A 27,476-nucleotide genomic window follows, 5' to 3' on the forward strand; every position below is an offset into this window, starting at 1 on the left:
TCCAGGAGATCAAAACAGTTTTCTTAATAATAGCAGACGCTTTCTTTTTTATTTTTTTCACTCTCATCCTATCATGAGTGTACATGAGAGTTTTCCAGGGGCTTTAAGATGCATGGTTTTGCAACAGATCAAATGAAAAAGCAGGTAAGAGAATCTGGCCATTCCCTAGTAAGCCAGACATTAAATAAATTTGTAGAAATAGTAAACAATGCCATTTTCCCTTGGTTTGGGAAATACAGTGATTTTTTTCATAAAAATTTATTGACATTCAATGGATTTATTGTTTCAAAGTAAATAGACTTTAATTTTCTCAGTCTTAGTTTCTAATAAGGTAAATAGCAATAACTATAACCCATGTAAACAAAAGCTCTTTGGGTCTGTAATAATTTTAAGAGTATAAAGGGGCCCTGAGATCAGAATGTTGGGAAAACCACTGGTCAGATAATTTGGGTTTTGAAATAGAGCTTGCTCTTGTTCAGCTGTGTCCTACTTAGACCCAGTCTTCCTCTGGAGCCCATGCTGAGCAGTCTTTCTGGATTACTTGGGGTTTGCCCTGACAGTTCAGGTTGCCTGCTGGAAAACAGAGCTTTGCCCAATGATACTGGAAATAATTGCCCACAGAAGAAAACCAGACTCTTTTCCAAAGAGAGAGAACCATGCTCTTTGCAGCCACTGCAAGCTGTAACTGTAGGAGGGGACTGTGGAGCATCCGTAGTGTGTGCTTAAAAATGACGCACCTGTGTGATAAGTTCACGTGTGTCGGGAAGACCTGAGTTATAGGGAGAGGGCAGGGAAAGAATTTTTTTTCATCTTGTGATGTGCTTGACCTCAACTTGAAACTGGGGAAGCTGATAGGAATCTGAAATATCCCCTCCCCCTTGAGTCTTTGACAGAGGGGTTGGTTATTGCTGAGTGTTCTGCTTTTCACAAAAGAAAAAATTTTCCCCTTCTAGGCTATTTCTGGAATGAGAAATGTTTCAGAAGCCCATGGGTTCAATAAAGCTGTGAAGCTTAGTTATGGTTCTGTACTTTACAGTCTTCAGAAACTTTTAAGATATGCACTAAGTATTTATGGAATGTGTAAACAGGTGTTTGTGTCTATACTTGTGTGTGTATGTACATATATGAACATAAGCATATGTGGTTATTTATTTTTATACCCTACATGTATTACGAGTGGCTCTTTCAGAGTTGGGAAAATAATTTGAGTCATAACTTCAGAAGTTAAGACTAACTGGATTTGATTATTTGGTAATTTATTATTATTACAGTAATTAATGGTCATAAAAATATGTTATGGATAAAGCCTGGTTTTCAAGCTATTTTAGAGTAATTTTGTAGACGTGAAGATGGCTTACTCGTGCCGTGGAGTCCTGAGGCGATCCTGAGGCGATCGTGCTGTAGCTGATAAAGCAGAGGTGTAGGGAGGGGGGACCATGTGACCAGGCTCCTGCAGGTGGCAGGACTGGAGCCAGGAGTAGAACCCAGACCAGGCTATAGGTTCCTGCCCTCTATCTGTGGCTCCTAAAGTCAGAGGTTTGACCTTATTTCTTTATTAGATAGAAGTAGCATTTTTATTAAATTACCATGTGGCTGAAATTCTCATAAGAAGACATTAGCGAGAGTAAAGTGCTTGGATCCCATTCAAGTGAATAATTTACTACCTATTAAATATAATGATTTGTCACATTATAAGTTTGTTGAAAGTTTTTCATTTATTGTGATCCCTTTAGCTGTTAAGAGAGGATTTTACTAAATGACAACATGCGTTGTTAAGGCAGTTCCATGGTATTAATGCAGACTTTGCCTTTATTAGCTCTGTGACTTTAGGAAATGTATGCCCATACTTTCAATCTCAGTTTACCACTCTGACAAATGGGATATAAATAGCTCTGTTAATGTGCTTGTCAGGATTTAATGAGGCTACATACGTAAGCTGTAACAGTAATGGCCCTTGTGATGTGCCAGACAGGGAGATGGGAACAGACTGTGGGGAAAAAATTACTAATTGTGACCAGATTTTGTACCAGGAGAATAATAGATGGGTTCTCATTTCAGATAGAGTGGTTAGAGAAGGCCTCAAAATGAAGTGTAGTTTTTCTCTGGGAAATGACCATGAACTGGTAGAAATTGCTTTTTGGAGGATTTTTTTTTTAAAGCTCCCATTTGGAACATTTATATACATTATTAAACAAGAATGTGGAAAACACTTAAAAGAAATGAAGAAATTCTAAATAATAAAGTGGTACAATGGTTCCCAGCTGTTTCATAAATGCTTGTTATTAAAAAGATTTATATAAACATGCCTAGAGAAACTATAGTAGGTCCTGAAATCTTTATTCTAGTGCAGGCTTCTTTCGATATTTCATACACCACTGTTCTCATTAGCATTTTTGTGAAAGCAGAATCGCACGTGATATGTAAGAGTTGAACTCCGTAAATGAAAGAGTAGATTTTGGAGAATTCCTGCTTCACATCTTCTGAGCTGGATCACTTGTTAAATAGCTGGTCATTTGTTTAAAAAAAAAAAGTCTGAGTTCAGATACATAAATCCTTTTAATAGCTAGGATCGTTTTCAAAGATTGGGTCTGTGATTAACGCAGAGTTAATATATGTTCGTGAATTTTTAAAATTCTTCTTTCTATTCTTTTTGTAATGATTAAATAGTGTCTGAAGAGAAAAGATTGGCCCATAGTCTTTCTAAGTTATACCCCCAAACAAAATGTCAGACACGACATTAAACTCTTTAGTCGTGTTAGCATCAGAGACGACGCTCCTGCTTTGTGCTGTCTGTTCTTTATAACATGCTCCATTTTACTAAACGGGAAACTGCAGCTCAGTGGGTCAGCTCTCTGCTGGTCTTAGTGACGGAACTCTGATCTTTGGGCTCCGAGTCTAGTTTTTGTCTGTTTCACCATGGTGGTTGCTGACACTGAAGATGGGCTCTGACGCTAGGTAGGGTTTACAGAAAGCAGGAAACTAAACATCACGTTCCATGGTGCTTACCTCTAGGTGGAGTCTATGTCTCTCCCCTCAGATTGTGTCCCTTAGGCCAGTATTTCAGTTACCTATTGCCACATAACAAACTAGACCAAAATTTTTGTGATTTTAAACAATGCTTTGTTCCTGTCTGGTCTCCATGGGCTAGCTGAGTTCACCCGAGCTAGTGTGTGGGAGATGGAACTGGGAAAGCGGACAGAGGTCAGATGATGAGGGACCTTGTGGGCCACAGCTTCGGATAGATGTCCCTTTTGGGATCTTTTAGGCTCTCCTATATATACAGGTAGTTGGTATTTCCTTAACTTGGAGAGATGGTTGGGGCCAATGACAGGAAAAGTATAACAGCAAAGAAGGAGGCCGGGGTATACTAAGAGAGGAGAAACCAAAGAATCTGGAAAGGATGCTGTGGGAGAGGATTTGTGGTGGTGAGAAAGCAGTTCATGTTTGTTAAGCTTGCAGATGTTAACATGTGAACATCTTGCTGTTATTGGTGGTAGTGGTGTTAGAGAGTCTGGAATTCAGTGCCTTGTTACTGAGAAATGTTTTTGGTTACAAGTGACAGAAACTAAATACCTCTCAAGAAATAGATTGACTCATGTAACTAAAAATTTACAAGAGTGAGTCTGGCTTTCACGTATGGCTAGACCCAAGGACTCACATGATGTCAACCAGAACTCAGTCTCACTCTCCTCATTTCTTAACTGTTATTTATTTCTTAGGGTTAACTCTGCTCAGGCAAAAGACTGCCTCTGGTTTCTCTGAAAAGTACAACATTGGCAGAATTGGAGGATTGGGGTATCTTCTACAAGAGTTACGTTTATTAACCCTCTCAGTCACATTATTAAAGATCACTTTCTTCAGTTTTATAAAGAGAAATGTGAGGGGGGAAAACACATGAAATGGCAAAAATTTAGCAGCATCACACACCTATTAGAATGGCCAAAATCCAAACACTGATAATACCAAATGCCGGTGAGGATGTGGAACAACAGGAATTCTCACTTACTGGTGATGGAAATACAAAATGGGACAGCCGCTTTCGGTACTCCAGTTTGGAGGTTTCTTACAAAACTGAACATACACATAGCATACATTCCAATAATTTTACTCCTTGGTATTTACCCAAAGGAGTTGAAAAGTTACATTCACATAGATATTTATAGCAGTTTTACTCATAATTGGGAAAACTTGGAAGCAACCAAGATGCCCTTCAGTAGGCGAATGGATGTGCTGGGGTACACCCAGACAGTGGAGTATTACTCAGTACCAAAAGGAAATGAGCTGTTAAGCCACGAAAAGACATGGAGGAACCTTGAATGCATATTACTAAGTGTAAGAAGCCAATCTGAAAAGGCTACACATGATTCCAACTATGTGACATTCTGGAAAAGGTGAAACAGACAGTCAAAAGATCAGTGGTTATGGCAGGAGTGAGGAGGGGGAGAGGGCTGCATAGATGTAACAGAGAATTTCTAGGGCAGTGACTCTCCTCTGTATGGCACTATAATGATGGATTTATGCCATGCATTTGTCCAAACCCATAGAATGTACAAGACCAAGAGTGACCCCTTAGGTAAACTGTGTACTCGGGGCGATGCTGTGTCAGTGTAGGTTTATCAGCTGTACGAAATATGCCACTGTGGTGGGCATTGTTGATAATGGGGGGAGGCTATGCATGTGTAGGGGCAGGAGGTGTTGGGAAATCACCGTACCTTCCTCTCAATTTTGCTGTGAATCTAAAACTACTCTTTAAAAAGTCCTTTAAAAAAAGATAGCAGTAGTTTGTTGCTTGCTAATCCAAGAGCATTGTGTTTAGAAGTTGCAGGAGGAAGTAGGAACATCACCTGGGTAATGAAGCCTCCTGTAATCAACCCTCTGGCCCAGACTTCACCTGCATAGTTTATAAGTGGTATATAAATTATCCTCTTTTATGGAGAGTAGCAGAACTGAACACTTGTCATTGTGTCCGGCAGCATGCTATGCACCACGCAGCACATTAATTATGTCTTTAAGCCATACAACAGTCCTGTGACTTAGGTATTACAAATGAGAAACTGAGGCTTGGAGTGGTTAGCAACTTGACAGAGGTCACAGAGCTAGGAAATAGAGCCAAAATTCAAATCCAGACAGTTGGAAACCAGAGCCTCCATTCTGGACTGAATTATGTGGTTTTGCATCCCTAGAATCTTGGATCTCTTTCCAAATGCTCCATCAGACCCTCTAGCTTTAAGCAAGAAGAGCCCTGTGAGTTAGTGTGCCCATCTTTCATGTGGACAGGACACCCGGATAACTCACCATGCTGCCCCTGGGGCTCAGAGGGAGAATCGCTCTTGCAAACACTATTCAGTGCAACTTCAGCCGTCCCTTGTGGGAGGCTTGGCGAGTAGAGCATCTGTCCACTCATGGCAGCTGGCCCTTGTGGGTTCAGAATTTCACCTTAGGATGTGAGCATTGTAAGCTGTTTTTCCTTTTATGAATGCTGACAATTATCTGAAGAGAGTAGGAGAATTGGGACACTGTGGTATAACTTTGAGGTTATTTCCAAGAGGCATCTCTAAACAGATGAAACTGGGACCTTTTGCTTGTATAGCTTTTGAAAGCCCAGGATTACTTTGTTTGGAGAAGATAAGTAAACCAACCTAACACCTCCCATATGGACTGAAGAATTCGAGTATCCTGTTCCTGTGTTGAAAAGAAAATAGAAAAATTATAAAAGCTCATCGCTTCTTGAAAGCAACAGGTATGAATGCTCTTAATGAGATTGCTCCAAATGTTAAGATGGAGAAATTTATGATCATCACTTTAAAAAGTCATGCTTGTGCATTTAAAATGTTAATTTTATACTTTAATCAGTTGACGTGGGTAAATATTCTTCCTTCAAACAATATACTTATCTTGTATCCTAATAACTTAACATTGAAGTTTTTAATTGCCTCTGATGAAGAAGAGAGATCAGTTTGTTTAGCTCTGTGCTTTCTATCATTTCCTAGCTGGAGTGGATTATAAGAATCTTAGGGAGATAAAAAGGAAATGAGCGTAAGTTCCCAGTTCAACATCAGATTGCTTTCCCTGTTATTTGGAGGTATTATATTGTGGGTTCTAAAGTTACATTACACGTCTGAGCCAAATACATGTATTTGAAAATACATTCTAAAGTCATATTTGGTTGAGCCAGCACGAAGATGTTATCTGTCTGTCTATCTGTATATTTTTGGGGTAGTTTAAATGGCTGGTTGTAAACCACGTGCAAGGTGATTACTGATTAACTTTTTTCTTCTAGCCAGAATTCTTCATCAGAAAGCTTTGTTTCAAAGCAGCAAAGCTAGTGACTAGCACTATTTAATACTAACACTTTTGGTGGACATTTAAATTTATAAAGAATTTGTTGAGTATTTATTGTGTACTAAGCTCAGGACTCATGATAAACATGAGTAGGGCCTGGTTTCTGTCTTGCGTTTTACAGACTAGCCTAGGAGGTGAAAGGCGGGAGGTGGACTTTCAAGCGAATCACTGTGTTGTGAATGTTCAGCCAGGAGCTGTATCTAAGATATGTTGGTGGCACAGAGAGGAGTTCAGCATTGGGGTGGTCAGGAAGGGCTTTACTGGGAAAGTCATACTGGAAAATACTCAGTCTCATTGGAAAAATACAACTTACCAGCAGTACACACAGAGGCATGAAACAGCCTGGTGAACTTAAGGCCTTGTAAATTGTTTAGTAGTTGAAGCTTGTTTTAAAATACACCCAGGATTTGTTTCAATCAGATATGGTAAAGATGCAGAAATGGCATTGATTGTCATCACTGAAGAAGTTTTTATACTCAGATCCCTAGAAATAGAAGACACAGCACTGCCTCACGGGGCCACATGGGGAAGCACCAGGGTCAGTCTGGAGGCAGAAGGAATAAGGAGCAAGGATGGGCAGAAAGCCTTTATTATGGTTTCTGTGGGAAGGAATGGGTAAGGCAAGGGTACCAGGCTTAGTATTGACCAGTTTGAATAATTTCAGAAAGTTCCAGAATGTGGGGACTACCCCTCTCCATCTGATACCTGGTCCTGGAGTGATGGGGCCAGGGGATAGAGGCTTAATGAGAGAGTTCGATAAAGGAGGGGGAAGGGTGGGGCATGGCTATAGATTGGTTGATTTGCATGTGAAAGTCACCTTTGCAGAAGAGTAATTGCCCGCCATCTCTAAGAACTGCCCTGAAAGGGACAGTCTCCCCCTAGTCAGTGAGGCCTCAGATGCTGGAACAGCAGGAATACAGAAAATAAGAAAATATAGTTGATGCAAAGCTTAGGAGGTGAAGAGGAGTGGGATGGGTGGTTGTGTGGGAAGACAACGAGAGCAGAGAGAGGATTAGGGGTCAGCTCAGGGCAGACCTTGGTGAGGGTTTGTTGTTACAGCATAAAGAGCTCTTGACAGGGTTGAGCACTGCAGTAACACCTCAGACCTGCATTTCAGGGCAATACTGCTTGTCAGCAGAGAGGACGGTTGGCGAGGGATCAGGTCTGGAGACGTGGAGACCAAGCAGGAGACGTGCAACTGGGAGCAAGAAGGATGATGAGTGGCTAGGGTAAGACGGTGGTGGTGGGCTGAGGAGGAGGCCCAGACAGGGCAGTGTCTAGGCTGTGGGGAGTCTTGACTGTTGGGCTGTGGGAAGGAGAGGGTGACAATGGTAGTGTGGACACTTAGGTTTCAGGCGAGGAGCCAGTGGTGGTGGTGCTACAACCAAGGCAGGAGTGTGTGAGGTAAGAGGTGTCTGGTGGAGAAGATGAGGACTCGAGGTTGGCACCTGCTGGTGTTTCTGGGCTTGACAGACCCGGCATACATTATTCAGCAGCAGTTGAATTTAAGGGTGTGTAGGAAGTAGTTTTGATCCCAGAGTACTGTTTATAGTAGCTTAGAGATGAAAGAAATTAGAGAGAATGCATAACCCCAGAGAGGTAGAAGAAATGGGGTCATTTGAGAAAAATAAGAAGGGTTGGAACAGAATTTTGAGAATATGGGAGGAAACAAAAAAAAAGTTGAGCTGGCATGATGGGGAAAGCAAGGCTGAATGCAATGAAGGGGAGGAGGCCGTGTTGGGAGCGCAGAGAAGGCCTGGAATGTCCACCCTGGAGCCAGGGACACGTGGGGGAATAGGTCTCATTCAAACCCATGTCGTTCACTGAGCCTGCAGTCATCTCAGCAGCTTGGGCCTCAAGTGAGTTTGGAGACTTCAAATGTGTATTGGCTTTTAGATAAACTGTTGTGTGCTTCAGCACCTCTCAGCCTCCTGAGAGACACAGATGGCCTGTTCTGGGTGGGTCCGAGTTTATGGTCCTGAGAAATAATGGTTTGAAAAAACAGAAGCATCTGGAGAAACATGAGCTGTATGCTGGGTGGAGAGAGAGTGGTTGGGTTGTGGGAGATGAATGGAAGGGAAAGGAAGGCTCTGAGATCTTGGCGTATTTATGATGAAGTCCAAGGGCTTGAGGGCGTTGAGGGAGGGTTCTGGTGGATGCTGTTGGAGCCACGGATATCAGGAAGTCATGAGCTCCAGTCCTGCTTATCCACACGATTCAGGGTCTTCTGGACAGTGGCAAGGTTCTCAGTGAATACAGAGCATTAAGTCTTAGAGAAGGCATTTTTATGTTTTATGTTTGAATTTAAAATGAAAGTGTCCTGATAGATATTTTGTCTATGGTTAGAATTATACCTTATCTCACCTTAGGGCTGATTACTTTAAAAAAAAAAGAAAGAAAGAAAGAAAGAGAAGCTTACATGTGGAAACATCATTAGCCTTTTCCTAGCCAATAGGATTCTTGGACCATTTGGTCATCTAAGCTGTTCATCCCCAAGGGTAGTTCAAATACAAGTTCCTGTTAGCATCTCGTGAAACAAAAACAATGATTACTCTTTCGGTTAATTCCGACCGAGAGGTGTTTATTTCCTGAGAGGAGCAGGCAGCCTCCGGGGCCATGGAGCCAGGGAAAAGTGGTGCTGATGCGAGGTGACGAGGCCTTTGTGATGAGGGGAGAATGAGCCGGTGCTGTTGGAAAACCATCAGCAGTTTAGTGGCTCTAACGCCTCCCTGGGCCCCTTCTCCCTCCAAAGAATGTAGCAGCTCTGAGGACAGCGTTCCTCCCAGTCACTGTGTGTTTTGAGTTCTAATTCGTTACTCCCATTTTCACATCTAGTTCTTGGCACTTGAAGAAGGGGAAGAAAAGATTAGGAATACCAGATGCATAGTGTTTCTGGCCCTTTCACGCAGACGTGGACTCACGGGTTTATTAATCCTGTGGCATATTCTTAGTATATCCTGGTGCTAATGACTTCTCGGCCTTAGAAGACATCCACGGAGCACGTGCTGTTTGCCGCTTACAGTGACTTTGTGGCTCAATAGAATCGTAGCAAGAGCACTGGAACAGGTCACTTTTACAGGTGCATTTATTCCATTGTTACCTTCCTGGACATAAAGAGAACTTGATTGCCTGTTATATACTCCAAATGTGTTTGTGAAAACAAAACAACAATAACAACAAAAACTGTTGGTTGGGGAGGTCATTTTAATGTTGAGAAATAGTAATAAAATTAAGATCAGTACTAAATCAGCCTCAGAAAGAATTATTTTGGAGATGGGCCATTAAGATCTTTCCTTGCATAGATTTTTTGTGGTCATTTTGGCGGACTCTTCTGTTGATACTATTATTTATATGTAATGGAGTAGGAATCATTTTCTGTGGATGCCAGGCTTAATCTCAAGTGCATGTTATCCTTTACTTCTGGAACACAGCTGCAGTCTCCATGTGCCTGGTACCAAGATTTAAAAATATACCACACAGGCAGAACCGTCTGTGCCTTCACTGGCAGGCATGATGTTCTGCTAGAGGGATCTCCTAAATGCATAGCTGTACAGAGTCAGCTCAGACAAGTATCATGCCTCGTATGGACAGCTTCTCTTTTATAAATTCTGGTGTGCAGTAAGGTCAGTCAGTTTGAGCGTAGGGCTGCTGTGACCAGGGGGGCTGTGGACGTGATTCGTGTTTGGGGCTTTTACTGTAGCACAGAGGCAGTGAAATTATACCCACGTCCTCTCCTGCTGGCTGGGCAGGTGCGGAGACCACCGCGTGCGTCAGTCAAGTGTGTGTGGATGCCTGTTCCTGTCCAGTTTGCTCTGAGGGACGTGTGTCTTCCGGGAAGTTTCGTACCATCAGCAGATCTTGTATTCATCATCAGATGAGAAGGAAATGACTGCCTTTAATATGAATGATAGTGTTGTCTACTCTGACGAGGGACTGTGACCACAGGCTTTATTTCTACTGAAACACCGCTTCTGTCTGACTGACCAGAGTTTTAAGAACTGATGTGTTCTGGGCCAAGGGGTACCTTAGTTCCATCCTAAGTAACTCTATTACTATCCTTGTGTACTCCAGGAATACTAATGGGAGACTAAGGATATTAAAGGACAGAAGCAGATGCTCTCAGTAGCAGCTCCGGGATAGAGGGGGTGGGAACGGCAGGGTCCTGATCTCCTTCCTGCAGCAAATTCCAGCGAGCGCTGTAACTTGCCGCCTACACAGAAGAGTGGTGTCATCTGGTCTGGGGCCACCGAAGCTCTCAGACTCGCACTCTGCTTTCACTGAGAAAGTGGGTGGCATAGCTTGGAGAAGAGAAAATGGATTCTTATAAGAATAGACTTTAAAAATGCAGTCCAGGTTTACTCTATTCAGAAATTGATCACAGTCTGTCATAAATCATGTTGGAGACTCAGGAAATGAATACCATTCGTCTAGGCCGAAATGCCTTTGGAGGAGATGACACATTTTCACTGTTTCATAATGTGTAGCACATGTTTACAGTGTTCCATCATTTATTCTCTACTACAGACTATTTAAGATATACTATCCACCCCCTACTCCGCCCGCAAAGAGGAATAACAAGGGCAGCTGGTTGCTGGAGAAAAATGGCCCGTGCGTAGACGTGGCTTGATGAATTCTCATTGAATAAATGATGTAATGCAAAAAGAAAAGTCTAGCAGAAACATAAATAGTTGAACATTTTCACCGACATGAACCAACACAAACAGGTCTGTGGTAAATGACTTACTCAGTTTTATATTAATGATACCAAACAGCCTGTGCACTGCAGTTGACAGTTTATAAGGTGTTTTCACAGTTGTTCTTGCATCAGATATAATGAAGGAAGACATGATTGCGTGGTCTGAAATGAATTCTCACCCTGTTCCTGCAAATGACGCTTTGTCCTCCTGAGATCTGCCTGTCCCTTGAATAAGATGAGCTCCTCCCCTCCCCCTCTACCAACTAGATCCCCGAACCTTGACTTGAGCGAGAGTAGCTAGGAGTGTCCAAGCCGAGGTTGGCACATCTGCCTCCACCCGAGGGGTGCACACACCATCCTTTATTGCAGGCAGATGGTAAGTTACCCTCCAGGGACTTTGCTTTCCCCCATGGCTGCCCAGTGATCGATCTGTGTAGCCATCCTTCTCCAGCAGCAGCAGTGGTTTCCTGGTTGGCTGCAGGGAGTAGCTGAAGGTCCTTTTTTCCTTTTTTTTTTTTTTTAAAAAGTACTGGAGAACATTTAATGGTGGTCAGATTACTGTCAGGGTTCGAATAAAGACGGCTTTCAGGCTGTTGACATTCCTTTCCCTTTGATTGTTGTTGATACAGAGTGAGTCATCTTCAGCTGGTAGAAGGTGAGAATGTTAAGGACTTGCTGTGTCTGTTTTCCAGATGCTCAGCAGTCCTTGTGACTGGTGGGTTCCTCCTCAGTGACCGAGCCTGGGTCCGTAGGGAGGTGGGAGGGGGCGCAGCACCGGGAGCGAAACCAGCATCCCCGTTCTCTCTTTATGTCCTGGGGAATTTTATTTTTAACCAGGCCAACTTATGTTTCCTGCAGCTATAAAAGGGACCATATTTTAAATTTTTAATCACAGCCTCTGCCCACAGAAATTATCTGTTACAGTGTCCCCAGGAGACAACACTCTTTTATTTCTTTGTTTTTCACATACAGATTTTTTTTTTGCTTGGGGATGCTTATGTTAACACTGTTCCCACACCCACTACTGTTGCCACATGTCTTCATTAGAGTCACAAATAAGTAGGCATTTCCGCAATTATCGTGTTGGTGAACTACATTGTTGCTGAGATGTTGATGTCTTTGAAGGAGGCTACCTTGCTTTCTCTTGAGGTTGGTAGGTTGGTTTGGATAACTGCTAGTACGTTCATTTTAGGCAAGGCATTTACTGCAGGTTTTGTTTTTCTTGTTACAAGTCAGACTTTCTAAATGATTAGAACCAAATCAGAAAATGTTTCTGTGCAGTCATGACGATGTGAGTAATATGCAAGTGAGGGAAAAACCTGTTTGAGAATTTTCAGAACTGGAATTTAGTCTGGCAAACATGGATGGGATGTTGGCCCAATCCCTGCCAGGGTGCTTGGTACAGGAATGTTCAGTCCCCAGAAGTGGTAATTGCTTCTCTGGTAATATCTGATCACTCTACAGAAGCCATATTTTTCAAATACTGATTTTAAAATCAATGGTCAAGTGAAGTTTTTACTTTCCTTTTAATCATGGGAAGTATATTTTCTTTCAGATGTTCTAAGTCATCTCTTCCTCAGGAGCTGTTATTTTGCTAGTTCTCTATCATGTCACAAACTTGATTAGGTTTTTTTGATGAGGTGATATATTTTCTTGGGAAATTTTACCAATTATTCAGTAACTAGAAGTTTTTAAAAACTTAAAGAATGTGATTTAGAGCTTCAGCAAATGAATAGGTTGTGTACATTTGCTATGTTAGGGCTACAAATAGAATATTTACATATCAACATCTAAATTGACTTCAGACAATACTATAGAGCTACAGTCATCAAGACAGCATGGTATTGGTAGCAAAACAGACGTATAGACCAATGGAACAGAATAGAGAGCCCAGAAATGAACCCACAAACTTTTGGCCAACTAAACTTTGACAAAGGAGGCAAGAATATACAATGGAATAAAGACAGTCTCTTCAGCAAATGGTGTTGGGAAAACTGGACAGCAGCAGCATGTAAAACAATGAAGCTAGAACACTCCATTACACCATATACAAAAATCAACTCAAAATGGATCAAAGACTTAAACATAAGACAAGATACAATAAACCTCCTAGAGGAAAACATAGGCAAAACATTATCTGACATACATCTCAAAAATGTTCTCCTAGAAGAAATAAAAGCAAGAATAAACAAATGGGACCTAATGAAACTTGCAAGCTTCTGCACAGCAAAGGAAACCAGAAGTAAAACAAGAAGACAACCTACAGAATGGGAAAAAATTTTTGCAAATGAAACCGACAAAGGCTTGATCTCCAGAATATATAAGCAACTCATACGACTTAATAAGAAACAAGCAAACAACCCAATCCAAAAATGGGCAAAAGACCTAAACAAGCAATTCTCCAAGGAAGACATACAAATGATCAAAAGGCACATGAAAAAATACTCCATATCACTAATTATCAGAGAAATGCAAATCAAAACTACAGTGAGGTATCACCTCACACCAGTCAGAATGGCCATCAGTTCAAAAATCCACAAATGACAAATGCTGGAGAGGCTGTGGAGAAAGGGGAACCCTCCTACCCTGCTGGTGGGAATGCAGTTTGGTGCAGCCACTATGGAAAACAGTGTGGAGATTCCTCAAAAGACTAGGAATAGACTTACCATATGACCCAGGAATCCCACTCCTGGGCTTGTATCCAGAAGGAACCCTACTTCAGGATGACACCTGCACCCCAATGTTCATAGAAGCACTATTTACAATAGCCAAAACATGGAGACAGCCTAAATGTCCATCAACAGGTGACTGGATAAAGAAGATGTGGTATATTTATACAATGGAATACTACTCAGCCATAAAAACTGACAACATAATGCCATTTGCAGCAACATGGATGCTCCTGGAGAATGTCATTCTAAGTGAAGTAAGCCAGAAAGAAAGAAAAATACCATATGAGATTGCTCATATGTGGAATCTAAAAAACAAAAACAAACTAACAAACAAACAAAAACAAAGCATAAATACAGGACAGAAATAGACTCATAGACAGAGAATACAGACTTGTGGTTGCCAGGGGGGTGGAGGGTGGGAAGGGATAGACTGGAATTTCAAAATTGTAGAATAGATAAACAAGATTACACTGTGTAACACAGGGAAATATACACAAAATGTTATGATAACTCACAGAAAAAAATGTGACAATGAGTGTGTATATGTCCATGAATGACTGAAAAATTGTGCTGAACACTGGAATTTGACACAACATTGTAAAATGATTATAAATCAATAAAAAGTGTTAAAAAAAAAATAAAGACATGATCACTTAAAAAAAAAAATCTAAATTTACCCTGAAACCTGATCCATTAATAAGGGCAAAGCTTATAAAGTTAATGGCATAACATCATCTCCTTTCTCTAAATGCAGTGCTTCAGAAAGCACCATGTGACTTACATTAGAACTGATTCCATGTATTAAAGAGTGGCACTGAAACAGGATTCTGTCATATTTTGCTCTAAGTCTTTGTTTTTTGCTCTGTAATCTTTTACAAAATCTCTCAAAGGAATGTATTGTCTATATTTTCTCTGTCCATGGAGTGTCCTCACGTGTTTCTGTAAGTGTTGGAGGATGATGAATTCATTTCCATCCATGGGCGTGTTGATTCTGTTTTACTTGACATATAGCACTGCACAAGTGCGCCCTCGGTGCTTGGACTTCCACTGCACTGCGGGGTCTCGGGAAGAGCAGACTGTTAGGGGCACAGGGCTCTTCCCTCAGGGCATATGATGCAATTGAAGAGGCGGAACAGTTCTCGGTGTGAGGACGCACACAGGCACACGATCACCCAGCATACTAGATGCCTGACTTCTCCGGGGGGCTCTAGGTAACATGGTGGCTTTGGTACTGGCCTCTGACTCCCAACTTCTCCTTTCTTTAATGAGATAGCCTAAAGGATGGAAAAATAGACAAAACCTTACAATCTAGAAAGAGTGTTGTCGTGAGTAAAGTGATAGCTATCATTTATTCCATGGTTCCAGGCACCCAGTTAAGTGCCTTACATGCATCGTTTCATTAATCCTTCAACACAGCAGCAGTGAGTTCCTGTTTAGGTAGTCTGTGACCTTCGTGTAACTGAAAAAGACCCAGGGGAGTAAAGTTACCAGCCCAAGGTACATTCTTGTCAGCGGCAGAGTCACTGTTCAAATCTATTTTGTTTGATTTCTGAGCCTACTCTCTCCACGGTTGTAATTCCCATGTCCTGGAAAATAAAGGAATATCTGCTGGATACAATGCTTACGTGACCGGACTGAGGGATGAATGAGAACTGACTCACTTCCTGGGCCCCTGTGGTGCTCTCTCAGGAGATGGACCTGTAATTTGGGAAGACCCAGCAACTCCTACCTCCCTGGATTTGGAGAGGTGAGGGCAGCCTGAGGGACAGGTAGAGAGGTGTTTGAAATCCCTTCTATGACTGCAGAAGAGAAGCATCAGAAAACAGCATTGCTGCAACAACCATAGATCTGTGTGGGCATCGAGGCCACTCCCTGGTACTCTGCAAGGATGGGGATCACACACACATGCCCTCAGGAGCATCTCGTGGGCAAGCTCAGCCAACGAGACTCGTTGTCCTTAATACACAGGGTGGGGAGCACTGAGCAAGAGCCCAGTTCGCTCTCAGGGGCTGTGGCTATGGATTCCTGCCACTTCTCTCAGCTGAAAGGAACACTGCATTATAAATTTGTACCAGTCTGTTCACTGACTCCCAGTATTAGAGAAGCATTTTAATGGCAACCAGATGGAGAGTAAAGATACTGAGGGAGATTCTACCTGCCTGCTTATGGGTAAACACTAGATCTGGGTTGACTCCTACTGTCCCAAAGATTGAGTAAACAAACAAACAAAAAAAAAGAAAGAAAGAAAGAAAGAAAGAAATCCATAAGGCCTATGAAAGATTTTGCCGCATAGAACAATTAAGATAATAACTTAACACTTAAAATGCAAAGGAACAGCCTCTATCTGACAAAAATTATGAGAAACAAGTAAATTTTAGAAAATAGTTTTTAGATAGCATCTGCTTTGTGTCTTAAAATTTAAGAAAACATAGGCTTTGAAGTGAGACTGAATGGTGGGTAAGTCAGACTGTGATGGAGGGAAGGCTGGCTGCAAAGCTGGGGGAAAGAAGGCAAGGAATGGGGCGTGGGACTTGGAGGCACAACGCTGGAGTGAGCCCTGGCTCCACCACTTCTAGCCCTATGACCTTGCACAAGCCTCCTGCCCTCTCAGTGCCTCCGTGTTCCTATCTTTAAAGTGAGGATAACAGTACCTACCTCCTATGATCATGATAAGAATTTAAAATGAACAAGGAGAATTAAAGTATAAGAAGTAAGAGTGAAAAAAACCCAACACTATAAAAAAAAAAAGACTGGATCCATGACAAATATAAGATTTCCCAGAACCCAGAGGAAGGGATTAAAGTAAGAAAATAGAAACAAAGATACAAACATGTGGGAGACGGAGAATGGAGAGCCACCAGGAGAAAAGTGGATGGTCCTCAAAGATACCAGAGCAAATAAAACGAATACTGCAACCAAGATGTAGCAGAGTCTTTAGATGAGAAGACTACATGTCAAGAAAATACCAGGCCCTACACCAGGAATAATCTTAAGTGTCATTTAAGGTTAGGAAAAGAATTGATTTAATCAGGCAGAAAAGCAGGCGGCTTCCCTGAAAGGGAGAGAAAGCCACCTGGCCTTGTACTTGCCCCTGTGCGCTATTGAATACAGGAGTGTCAGGATATCTTCTGAGAATGTTTTCACCCAGACAAGGTACATGTACAAAGGAAATAGAAAGCATCTTCAGATTAGCAAAGATATAAAATATTCCCATCCCAAAGCTGCTTGAAAAATAAGTGACCTAAAGATTTACCTAGTTGATAGGAAGCATAAAGATAATAAGTGTGAAAATAATGATAGAAAAGTATAAATAAGGAGCAGGAAATTGGTTATTCATATCCTTGGCTGGGACATCAGAATACATAAGAGAAACTTGATAGACCCACTGATTGTGTTGGGCCAAAGCTGAGTGTTTGCAGAGTTCTGTAGGTGATTATGATGAGTACTGATGAGAACTACTGCCTTAGCAATTTCTTTTTTTTTAAATTTTTTATTGATTTATAATCATTTTACAATGTGTCAAATTCCAGCGTAGAGCACAATTTTTCAGTTACACATGGACATATATATTCATTGTCACATTTTTTTCTCTGAGCTACCATAAGATCTTGTATGTATTTCCCTGTGCTATACAGTATAATCTTGTTTATCTATTCTACAATTTTGAAATCCTGTCTACCCGTTCCCACCCTCCGCCCCTTTGGCAACCACAAGTTTGTATTCTATGTCTATGAGTCTGTTTCTGTTTTGTATTTATGCTTTGTTTTTGTTTTTGTTTTTAAGATTCCACATATGAGCGATCTCATATGGTATTTTTCTTTCTTTCTGGCTTACTTCACTTAGAATGACATTCTCCAGGAGCATCCATGTTGCTGCAAATGGCGTTATGTTGTCGGTTTTTATGGCTGAGTAGTATTCCATTGTATAAATATACCACATCTTCTTTATCGAGTCATCTGTTGATGGACATTTAGGCTGTCTCCATGTCTTGGCTATTGTAAATAGTGCTGCTATGAACATTGGGGTGCAGGTGTCATCCTGAAGTAGGGTACCTTCTGGATATATGCCCAGGAGCGGGATTCCTGGTCATATTGTAAGTCTATTCCTAGTCTTTTGAGGAATCTCCATACTGTTTTCCACAGTAGCTGCACCAAACTGCATTCCCACCAGCAGTGTAGGAGGGTTCCCTTTTCTCCACAGCCTCTCCAGCATTTGTCATTTGTGGATTTTTAAATGATGGCCATTCTGACTGGTGTGAGGTGATACCTCATTGTAGTTTTGATTTGCATTTCTCTGATAATTAGCAATATTGAGCATTTTTTCATGTGCCTATTGATCATTTGTATGTCTTCCTTGGAGAATTGCTTGTTTAGGTCTTTTGCCCATTTTTGGATTGGGTTGTTTGCTTGTTTCTTATTAAGTCGTATGAGTTGCTTTATATTCTGGAGATCAAGCCTTTGTCGGTTTCATTTGCAAAAATTTTCTCCCATTCCGTAGGTTGTCTTTTTGTTTTATTTCTGGTTTCCTTTGCTGTGCAGAAGCTTGCAAGTTTCATTAGGTCCCATTTGTTTATTGTTGCTTTTGTTTCTATTGCTTGAGTAGACTGTTCTAGGAGAACGTTTTTGAGATGCATGTCAGATAGTGTTTTGCCTATATTTTCTTCAAGGAGGCTTACCGTATCTTGTCTTATGTTTAAGTCTTTGATCCATTTGGAGTTTATTTTTGTGTATGGTGTAAGGGAGTGTTCTAGCTTCATGCCTTAGCAATTTCAATCAAGATAAAGTATGTACTGTATGCAGATAATTAGGAAAGTGGGAATATTTCCAAAGATACGTGAAAAAGATTCCTTTATTCTCAGATTTATGCTGATTGATTTGAAAATAGAAATCTTCTGCAAGATAAAAAAGCAATTTTTAATAAATTAAGATTATTTTCCAATGGCAGGGGTTAATCTTATGAAAAAGTTCTCTTTCCTCAAATGTGTGTGTAATTTATACATAATTTTAATTAATATTATCATTGCTTAATTTTTGTAAGTTGATAAATTTAAATTTCATCAGAAGAATAAGCTGGTAGCATAGCAAAGAAACTTAGAAGCTGATATTGTGAAGGAGGCTTGTCCTTCTGGTGAGTAACATTTACTAATACAAATGAAGCCATTTGCTGGTGAATTGTGAATAGAAGGATAAGGGTGAATTGTGAATAGAAAGATAGATGAAACAGAATAAAAGATACAAAAAAGATCCAGAATTATAGAGATGTTGCAATTCATATTAAAAGGACAGTCATCACAAAGACATTATAAATGTGTACACAACGATTAACAGCCTGAAAATATATGAAGCAGAAATTGACAGAATTAAAAGGAAAAATGAATAATTCCATAATCATGGTAGATTTTAATATCTTTTAGTAGTTGATAGAGCAATTAGTAGTTGCTACAAGAAAACAAAACATAGAAAATATGATTTAACACTTTGAACCACTTATATTAATTGTCATTTGTAGAATATATCAATGACCTCAATAGAATTAAACGAGAAACCAATAACAATAAGCTATTCAGGAAAACTCCAAGTATCTGGAAATTAAAAGAAAAAACTGTGTCAAAGACAAAATAACAAATTTAGAAAATATTTGAATTGAATGACAGCAAAATGATATCACAGTATTTGAGATACAGCTAAGATGTTGTTTAAAGGGAAATCAAGAGCCTTAAATGCTTGTATTAAAAAGGGAACCAATCTAAAAATCAATGACCTAAGATTCCACTTGAAGGAACTACAAAGAGGAGAGCAAAGCAAACACTAAGTAGAAGGAAAAAATTTTTTTCTTGTTAAAGAGCAGTAATCAACAAAATGTGAAATAGACAATGGAGAAAATTAATGAAGCAAAAAAGCTGGCTCACTGAAAAAAAAAAAACCAAAATTGACATATTCTTGGATAAAGTGAGCAAGAACAAAAGAACACATATCACCACCATTAGGAATGAAAAAAGAGATTGTCACTACAGATCCTACAAATACTAAAGTGATACTGTGTGAACTCTATGAACAACTTCAACAACCTCTAGATGAAGTGGGCACATTTCTTGAAAAAGACAACTTACAAAATTGACACAAGAAGAAATGAAATATCCAAATGGCTCTTTATCTATTTTAAAAATTCATTATCAGGCTGTCGAGAAAAAGGCTCCTGCACTGCTGGTGGGAATGCAGTTTGGTGCTTCCACTGTGGAAAACAGTATGGAGATTCCTCAAAAGACTAGAACAGACTTACCATATGACCCAGGAATCCTGCTCCTGGGCATATATCCAGAAGGAACCCTACTTCAGGATGACACCTGTGCCCCAGTATTCATAGCAACACAATTTACAATAGCCAAGACATGGAAACAGCCTAAATGTCCATTGACAGATGACTGGGTAAAAAAGATGTGGTATCTTTATACAATGGAATACTATTCAGCCATAAAAACTAACAACATAACGCCATTTGCAGCAACATGGATGCTCCTGGAGAATGTCATTCTAAGTGAAGTAAGCCAGAAAGAGAAAGAAAAATACCATATGAGATCGCTCATATGTGGAATCTAAAAAAAAAACAAAAACAAAACACATAAATACAAAACAGAAACAGACTCATAGACATAGAATACAAACTTGTGGTTACCAAGGGGGCAGCGGGGTGGGAAAGGACAGACTGGGATTTCAAAATGTAGAATAGATAAACAAGATTATACTATACTGTACAGCACAGGAAAATATATACAAGATCTTGTCATAGCTCACAGTGAAAAAAAATGTGGCAATATTTGTAAGTTCATGTATAACTGAAAAATTGTGCTCTACACTGGAATTTGACACAGCATTGTAAAATGACTGTAACTCAATTAAAAAATGTTAAAAAAATTAAAATTATTATCAAAACCATCCCCCCAAAGGAAATTCGAGGCCCAGATGGTTTCACTGGAAAATTCTATGAGACGTTCAAAAAATAAATAATACTAATGTACACAAAACTTTCCAGAAAATAAAGGAGAGGGCTCATGGCCTGGCTGAGGTGAGCAGTATTCTAATCTCCAAACTGACAAAAGATAGTAAACAAATAAGAAAATAGAGACCAATCTCCCTCATAATTATAGATGTAAAGAAGCTACTACTGGTGGGAATGAAATAGGCAAGCTCTCTCTGAAGAGGAATTTGGTAGTGTATTTCAAAAGTCTTCAAAATATTTTTATTTTTAATCAGGTAATACCACCCCTGTGAATTTCATAAATGTTCCCACAGGTTTACCTCTAGGTATATTAGAACAATTGAAAGCAAACTAAGTGATGAAAGTGAAATTTTTTAATATATTAGGATTCATTTATAGAATACTGTTAAAAATATTGGTATAGATGATTGAAATGGGAAATACTTAGTGAATTAAATGGGAAAGGCTACTTAAATCATATTCCCTTAAGCCCTTGATAACTATATTTAATACATGCTTGGGAAAAATAATTTGTAGAATACAAAGCAAATGTAGTCATGACTACTTTCTGATGATTGTATTATGGTTTTTTCTTTTTTCTTACATCAGTATTTTCCCAAGTTCAGGGAACATATATTATTTTAAATAAAAACATAAAATAGTCAAATGTGCTTATAGATTTGGATAAATACATTTAGTTTTTTATTGCTGTTGAGTAATAATGCCTCTTTCATGAAATTTAAAACTACTCTTTTTTGATATTAAAAGTTCACTTATAATTAACAATCATAGGAAATGACTGATGCCAGTAATAGAAACCATTACTTCTACCGGGCCTAAATAAGTTGATGTGTGTGGGGTATTCTGTTAAGTTATAGAGATGTAAAAGGCGTGGTTTTACTTGTCTAGTTGAGGTAAGGATATAGCTAATTGTAGCAGTTAACTGCCCGGGGCAGAGTTGGTAGGTAGGTTCATATGTGATCCAGTTCAGATTGTTGGGTGGTGACTGCCTGGAGAGATGTATTAAGACAAATTGTGAGGCCGCCCCTGGGTTCAGCATAAAGTGTGCTGGTAGTTTAATAATGTCTATTCTGCAAGAGAGCAGAACAGCGTGGCACCATGTGCCATTCTCAATCTAGTTAGGGAATAAAGGTATAAAGGTAATCTTATTTTTACAGATGAGTGTGGGCCACATATCTGGCTGAGACAAGCACTGATGGGTGTGCAAGATGGTAAGTGGCAGACAGGTCAAAGTAAATGGTTGGGAGATTACTTCTGGCCCTGGCTTCTGTGAAATCAAGCCATTTTTCACAGATTCTGCTAGAATGGTCTGCATTTCGATGAGAAAATTGGTGGTTTATTGAAGTATGACTTTCAGATTTTAGCCTCAGTAACTAAACAAATCTAAGTCACTCTTGATGTATGAGTCACGGTAATTCATCATGCATATTCTTGGCATGACAGTTTCTGCACATCCAGATTACTGTGTCCATGAGCAGGTAGGACGTTGTGGCAGCAAGGTTGGGGCATGAAGGTGGGAGGAGAGAGCAGGGAAAACTTTTCTCCTCTTTGACCCACTTCTCCTGCCCTGCAGGGCAGGTCATGATGCCATGACATGCCTTCAATTCTGTGTTCCATGTACGTCTTGCCACATATAAGCAATGTCCGAAGTGTGTCCCCACAGCTGAACCATTCAGACATTGTGGCATTTCATTCATATTCCAGGAAGTTACATTTCGTTCCTGGTTAGTGAATTTCTAAGCCTTTGTGATCATTGTAGAGAAGTAATGGTCCTTCTCCAAAAGACGGTGTAAACTTTTACATAGCTGTTCCCACCCTCTGTGGTCCATTCAACCACTGTGTGTGTGTGGTGTATGAATGTGTAAACCTACTCCTACAGTATTCTGCCTGTCTTAGAGTGAGAATGAGCTCTGAGGTCCACCGCTTACATCTGCTTTACCATTCCTTTTTATTTGCAAGTAGGATATTTTCCTCCTTTCTTCTTAGAAGAGCTCTTAATCTTAGTTTTTTTGGGTTTTTTGTTTGTTTTGTTTTGTTTAGTAGATCTTGGTCTACTTGAACTCCTTACCACTGAGACAGAGATTTAGAGTTAGACAAATTTTTATCTTGACTGTTGGGGGGAAAAAATCTCTATGGATTTTCCATCCCTCTTGATTTTGAATAATAGTATTTCAGGGCTGAGAGGAATGTAGCGGTTGAGAAGCCAACAGCCTTCTCTGTTTTTGAAACCTCTGCACCCCATTTTTACTATTTCAGCTGATGTTTGAAACACAGCCAGAGAACGTATTTCACTCCAGTCCAGTGCAGCCTGTTGTATCTTTGGAACAGTTTTGACCCTTAATTCCTTATTATAAAGGCCATAATTTTATTCCTTGGGATTCATATAAATAGATACCTCTTTAAACATAAAATGACGTCAGGTATTGCAAGAGTGCAGTCGTGCTGCTGTAAGTCTTTTAAGTGTTCCTATTTTCTTCTGCTCTTTCTATTCAGTTCTGTCTTCAGGTCCTTTTTCTGTTGATCATGCTTTAAGTATTTTACCCAGAAGAGAGCCCAGTAGTCCAGGGATTGTCTCTGATCATTCTTTTCTATTAATTTATGAAACCTCATGTTGAGTTGCTGGTTTGAGGTGTGGGGAGGGAACAGATTTCATTTCATGGTTTACTCCTTGAATGTAGTATTGATTGCAGCCCCAAAGCATTTTTCATACTCTCTTCTGTGTTTGTACTCAAGAAGCAACTCATGGTTTTTCCTGCAAAAGTCCGTCTTGTCAAATTGGGCTCATCTATTTACCCATCCCTTGTGGTTTGGTATCATTGGCACGCACAGTGGTGGCCGCTGTGTCGAGTGGGCCAGAGTGGAGGACAGAATTCCTCTGTCGTCTTCTTGCAGTTAGCACTGTATTAATGGTAGTGCTTTGGGGCTTTGGTTTTCTTTTAATTTTTAGGTAGTCAGTGATTTTGATGATATACTTTTGGGGAAAAGCATATTTAGAAGCCATTTTTCTTATTGAACTGTGTTTTGCACTTGAATGTTATTCTCTGAAGAATCTTGGGGGGAAAAATGCTTCGATTTGATTAAATTATCTTAATATATGGTTAGTAACAGTAAAAGTACATATAGCCCGTATAGAAAACTGTTAACTCCTCAGAATACTGTCACATTTTTGTCTTTATTTTAAACTGTATTTCTTTGTATATTGGCTTGAATGGTATTGTAAACACTACTTATTTTTGAAGTCTTTCCTGGTGTTCCAAAGTACTTTAGTCATAATTACAAAATGCCTCAAAGTGTAGGCTTTGGAGTAAGACTACCTGGGTCGAATACCAGCTCCCATTGAAGTGACCCCGGGAGAGTAAATTAATCTGTCTAAGCCTCAGTCTGCTTATCAGAAAAATGCGAATTTAAAAAATGGCTATCTCCTGGACTTATTTTAGGAGGAAATGAATATGAAACACCTAGCAATAAAAAATAAGCTCAGTTATTAGTATGGTTTAGTCTTACAGAATCATTTCAGTTTTTCATAAGACAAAATAATTTTAACCATGAGTTTCTCAGTATGTTTTAAAATCAGTTGATGATATGTTTTAATTGTGACCCACAATGTGAGTTTTAGAGTTTTTTTTCCTAAGAGGATTTTGAAATCCTCTTAGATTTCAAAGGATATCTAAGAAAAATTTGAATAGCTAAGATACTTTCTGTTTTATTATTATTACTCAGGTCCAACCTAGTTCAGTTGGTATTACAGAACAATAAAAGCCAAAAGTAGGAACTCAGTATCTGTCCAATCCTCTGTTAGTAATGGCCGTGTTTTTATTTCTCACTTGTGACTTTTTCAGGATTCTGTAAACTTTCAGATTCTGATGAAATTTTATCAGTGTAACTAGGTTTAAGAGTATTTTTAAGTGTCTGTTTTCATAATTATAGTTAGCCTGTGTCTTCATAGTGACTCATTTCTCTGAAAGGCATTTCATTCTCAAGTAATTCTGATGCATAAACCAAGAAATTATCTGCACATTCCGCTCTTCCCTTTTTAAGGGAAAGACCTCTTCAAACCCAGTATGATAAACGATTCAGGACCTTTTTTGTTACATGGTCTCCTTAAATATTAATACTTGCATGTATTGTTGATCTGCCCTTAATAAAAGTAATGCGGTAAATCCAAAATTAAGTACTATGTTACAAAGAAAGTTGTGCTAAGAAAGGTATACTTCTTACAAGAATATTAAAAGAAATAAGCATTAATAGTTGTTGAAAAATGAGAACCCCAGCTTTGAACTTCTAAGACAGAGATATAAAAAAATACACGTTGAATATATGTAACAAGTATAAACAAATTTCTATACGGTTATCGAATAAAATTATTACCTGCTATTTCTGAAAACAGTAAACACAGGATCGGATCAGTTTAATGTTAATGGACCGCATGCAATCTTTGACATTCATTTTACCTGAGGTTTCCAGGCTTTTAAGAACTTAAAAAAGATGAAATCGTATTTGTTGTGTACATGCAAGGTGTCTTAGACACGCATGAGGCTGCTTCATTGATCTTGATTTGAAAATGAAAGATACCAGGGACAAAGGTGCCTAGCTTGTTAGCACTGCTTCTGCCCTTAAAATTCTAGCGTATGTGTCTTGTACTTCATCATAAAGGTGAAGTGTTAGTCCATTTTGGCCAAATCAGTTGGCAGTTTTGTGGTTACCGTCTTGTACACATATCATTAAACAACGTTTACAGCAGAAAAAAATAATGCCCACGTTTAACAATGTCACAGTGACTCTCAGTTGAAGCTAGTAATTTTGAAACAACACCAAACACAATAAACATGCAAAACTTTCACAACAGTTAAAAAAAATGCATTAAAATTTTTCAGACCATAGAATTTGTTTAAACTAGAAATAGGCCCATGATATGTGTATTTACTGCTTATGTAAAAATTAATTTTAACTCATTTATCAAAAGTTCACTCTGATTTAAGAATAACCTGTGTGGTTAAGAAATGGCTTGAGTTAGTGTTACAAGTACTGGACAACATAAAATATGTTGGATGTGTAAGGAGACATCAGGCAATTACAATTGATTGTTAAAATGTTAAGTTTCAGGAGGGTACCCATAGTGATAAATTTTGGATACTAAAATGAGGTCCAAGATGCACAATTTTCAGAAATTTTGAAATCCACCTTTACCTTTTAAATTCCTTACACACATTGAGGATATATAAAAATCTTTTATCAAAGAGCATTTCTCTGGAGAGAATACTGCATCCTGTCCCATCCAGTTGCTTTTCCCTTCATCTTAAGAGGAAAGGACTTTAAGGAGGCTATTTAAGGACTTAATAGGCTTCTCATGCAGGTCTTGGTGCTCTGAGTGGAAGTGGGGCTGAAAAAGCAGGTGATCTGCGGAAATGACAGAAAGGTGGTTGCAGTGGTCATCTTGCATTCCCAGATTTTACTTAGATGAAGAATCACCAGTATTTCCCATAGACGAGACTGGGCCATGGGCATCAGAGTGGGAATGAAATTGATTCAGGTCCTGTTCAGCAGAGAAGTCTTGAGAGCATAAGAAAGACCTCTGCCGACAAAAGACTCTAGATGCTTCACTGAGATGTGTATGCAGAGCTGGCTTCACAGGGGTTCAGGCTGTGCAGTCACAGGGGGCCGTGTGCTTAGAAGGGCCCCACCCTTGGGTAAATGGTGTGCTGTTGCCATCTTGAAATTCTTAGTAATTTTTGAACAAAGAGCATGTGTTTTCATTTTGCAGTGGGCCTTGCAGATGGTGTAGTCTGTCCTACATGTATGCCTTACGTTGGGGAAACTGCAGATGAAGGGTCCCCAGTGGTGGGAAAGGGGGATGGCTCTCTAAAGTCACCAGGTACTTCACGGGAAAAGAGTAGGCTTTAAGTATTTGCCACACCCAGGTGGTAAGACTAGTCTGCCAGCTGAACCAGTCAGGTACAATGCTGCCATTCCCCTTACCTCCATCTTCATCTGCCTCCAGTTCCTTCCTACCCAGAGAAGGCGGAAGGGGAGAAGGAGGGGGAGAAGACTGGATGAAAGAAGAGAGGTTTTCACAAACACTTCCCAGGTGGTGCAGATCCTAGCTGGGGAAGGGAAGTGATCATACCTCTGAGGTTGGATATCTTAATAACCAAACTGAGACTGTTTTATATTTTAAAGTGATGATATAACTTGTATTAGATGGAACTAATTAGAAAAACCATGGGGCTATCCCAAATTTTCATCCAGGGGTTGGGGATGACTACAACATGGAATAAAAACTAACAGAAATGTGAAGGACAAAACGAAATTGTTTTTGAAATTGCATCTCTGAAGTGATACTTAAGTGCATTGATTGCATAATTGAATTTTTGAAGAATCTAGAAATACCAAATGCTTTTTGACTCATAAATTACTCTGAGTTTTAAGTTTAAAATAATCCTCTGAAAGCTAGTTTAAATTTAATAGTGAAATTGGACTTTTCCTAAATTGTATTTCCTAATCTAATTTGGTAATAGGAAAAGAAATGTTAGATTTTTCCACTCGTCTTTCGCCCTTGTGTTTGCTTGTTGGCTTGCTAATAGTGGGCTAAAAATGGAAAAGTTGAGTTGGTTGATGAAGTTGCTTTTCAATTAAGGAAATGTATGTAGTATTTCTTTAGAAAAGATGTTTAACATTTTGGACAATTAAGCTTGATTTATTGTGAAGTAATTTAGTTTTTCCACTGGCAGTGATATAGAATAATTTTTTTCTGGTAGCTATTCCAAATGACC

General features: G+C 39.5%; 1 protein-coding gene across 8 annotated transcripts in view; it reads left to right on the forward strand.

Annotated features, from left to right (window-relative positions):
• The window catches only part of CTTNBP2 (cortactin binding protein 2), a 376,872-nt gene that overhangs the window by 267,411 nt on the left and 81,985 nt on the right, over positions 1–27,476 (forward strand). The gene's annotated exons all lie outside the window — the stretch shown is intronic.

Source organism: Camelus ferus, chromosome 7 (assembly GCF_009834535.1).
Source record: "Camelus ferus isolate YT-003-E chromosome 7, BCGSAC_Cfer_1.0, whole genome shotgun sequence".
NCBI classification, from domain to species: domain Eukaryota; kingdom Metazoa; phylum Chordata; class Mammalia; order Artiodactyla; family Camelidae; genus Camelus; species Camelus ferus.